The 2,757-nt window shown below is 39.8% G+C and overlaps 1 long non-coding RNA gene across 1 annotated transcript; it reads left to right on the top strand.

The window, feature by feature from the left end:
* Positions 1-569: 569 nt before the first annotated feature.
* Positions 570-1,854, top strand: LOC308095413. The gene is made up of 3 exons (XR_013934068.1): positions 570-619; positions 940-988; positions 1,665-1,854. It is a non-coding gene; the product is annotated as an uncharacterized lncRNA (long non-coding RNA).
* The last annotated feature ends 903 nt before the right edge of the window (positions 1,855-2,757 follow it).

The raw sequence follows: 2,757 nt of genomic DNA, 5'->3' as shown, positions 1-2,757 counted from the left end.
AACTTGTATGAGGAGCAATCTTTGTTCAGGCGATTGGTTTACACTGTAATCATTTCCTGGGGTGCAACTCCCCAGGTGGCGTAGTTGGCTATAATATATATTTACCCATACCGCCCTGCTACACCATCCATCCATCCATCCATGAGATCCATCCATCCATCCAATCTCTCTTCAGTGACAGTTACACACCTCCTCCACCAGGGGGCTAAAGGCAACTGTGTGGAGCATAGATATATATATATATATATATCTATTAGGCCGTGGGCCGAGTGCCTCTATCTCCTTTAGTTTTTGAGTTGGTTGATCCCCATCAAGAGCCTGGCTAATTTTTTAGTATTGTGTAGATTAGTTGTTTATGAACACATTATCAAATGTTTCCATCCTGAAAAGTTGCGCCAGAAAAATAAAACTTGAAAATAAGTAATGTTACTTATTTTCAAGAAAATGGCAGCCCACTGCGAAGTATAAACCAATCAAAGCTCGCCTACTGTATCGTGCAATTCAGTTGGCCAATCATGTTCTTCGTACCACTTGCAAGAGCAGAACCCGGAAATGCAGCTCAGACTGACGGACTATTGTAAACAAGAAAACAACAGATATCTTATAGAAAGATTAAGAGGTAATATTTGTTTTGTGATGATCGTCGTTGTCTTATTCTTATGAAAATGTATACAATGGATGCAGACAATAGAATGAGCCGTGTTGATGACGGCACATTATGATATTAAGCATCAATATTATATCATTATAACGTTAGGGTTGCCAGGCAACAGGATGGTTTGCAGATGCAAATTTAGCGTTTTAACAACACCTGAAGATACTATTAAGGAGTGACCAATCAATATGTACCCCTTTATAAATGTCTCGCTATCAATAGTTGGCTCTGCTACACGTTGCCTCGTTATTTTATTGATTCCATCTCGTATCTTTTCTGTTCAGATCTCCAGTCACTGTGCATCCGTTGCCAAAGTTGGTGTTTAGGGTTACGGTTGGTGATTTGTTATTTCTCTCTTGACAAGTTCTAAGCTAAAGTTACCAGTTGTTAATGTAGATATAGTTAGGCGAGTTGGGTTAAATTACGTTTGTCTGTCAAGTAAGTGTGTGTGCACTAGCATGCTGCATTAATTATTTTGTACAACTGTTCAGAGCCCGTTTATATCTTTTGGTTAAATGCACAGTGTTAAAATACTAATTTGTAAGGTCTTTGTATGGCTTAAATGGTGTTTGTTATCTCTATCTTATGTTTGATTGTGTGCAATAACCACAAAAAGAAGCAAATCCTGCTTCATACATGTCCTGACTAGACATTACCATGTACCTGACTAGACCTTCAAAACAGCAGACAAAAATATACATAATCAGATCCTATTTAATGAATCAGCACCAGACAAAATCACTTGAATAATATGAATCAGTGTTGTGAAGCTACATTTAGGCAGAATTATGCTCGTCACAGAATCTGACTGGTCCTTCTAAACATGTTAATAGGACACAATGTATTGATACAGTACAGATTTTAATCTAGATAACACAGTTTTGACTTAAAATAATCTACAGAGCCCAAGTATTTGTACAGAACACCTGAAATTCTATAAATCTAATTAGATTAGATGTGGTGATGTAATGTTTCCTCTTTAGAGACCTTTGATGTTTGTGTGTTGCAGGCTGTATGGAGTGGCTCAATTGCAGAGGTGCAGGAGGTGACAAACAACTGGATCTGGAAAATGATTGTGACATGTTTGAAGAAGAGTGGATTGTGTGTCACGTAATGCAGTCTATGAGAGATGGGTCGACATGATTATGAAGATCTATGTTTTAATGCTTGTGCTCTTTTGTAAATGATTGGTTCAGGAAACTAAAGATATAGTGTGCACATCTGCTCTCATCGACTTCAATGCATTACAGTTAACTTCAGGTGCCAGTTTTCTTCGCAGTGCGTCTATGACACATGCGATGTTATAGAACAGCTGTCCTAGTGGTTATAGGGGAAGTTCAAGGCTGATCTGATATCCACTCAAATGCAGAAAATGTACGTATGAAGTAATGTAGCTGGGCCACAGACAAGGACCTCATGGCATGTCATCCATCAATGGAATAGTTTGCTGCTGCAATGTGATACTATGTAATATTTTAACTTTGAATAAATCACTCTAAAAAAGTAACCTTTTGTACTACTTCTACTGGTTACCAGTGTGACGATCCGTAGGGAGCCCCCGTCATTTTCTACTGTCACTCGAATAAAACACGCACGCCCATATACACACTACTCCGTTGAATCAACCACTGTTAAACGCTCACTCACCCGCAGCAAAAAAACGTGCAGCCAGACGTCTTTTTATGAATGGAGGAGGAGTGAGAAGGGTGTGTGGGGAGAAGGAGGAAGTGTGGGTCTCACACCACGGAGCGGTTTAGCGCGACTGTTTGTTTTTGTTAGCTGTCAGTTTAAGTTACTTTTGCGTTTCGCCATGGAAAACCTTCTGCAGTCCTTCCCAGAGGTCTCCATAGTCCACGCATCTGAAGACAAAGGCTAACGGCAGCATCGCTAGGCTTCACTGAGTGCTGTTGTTTGTTTTCTAAAGGAACGGGAACCAAACGGCACCGGCCAAATTCCGGCCAGGATTCCCGGGAGGGGAGTCACACAGGTCGGTCAGAAATCTGTTTGTCTAAAAGAAGAGGAATTCCGAATTATTATTTGATTTCAACCTTTTCTGGGAGTTATTTTTTGGGAATTATTATTTTGATTTTGGTACAGAGTAC

Source organism: Gymnoscopelus braueri (assembly GCF_963280865.1).
Source record: "Gymnoscopelus braueri genome assembly, chromosome: 11".
Classification (NCBI taxonomy): Eukaryota; Metazoa; Chordata; class Actinopteri; order Myctophiformes; family Myctophidae; genus Gymnoscopelus; species Gymnoscopelus braueri.
Note: the sequence above shows the minus strand (reverse complement) of the source record. Positions and strands in the feature narration are given on the sequence as shown.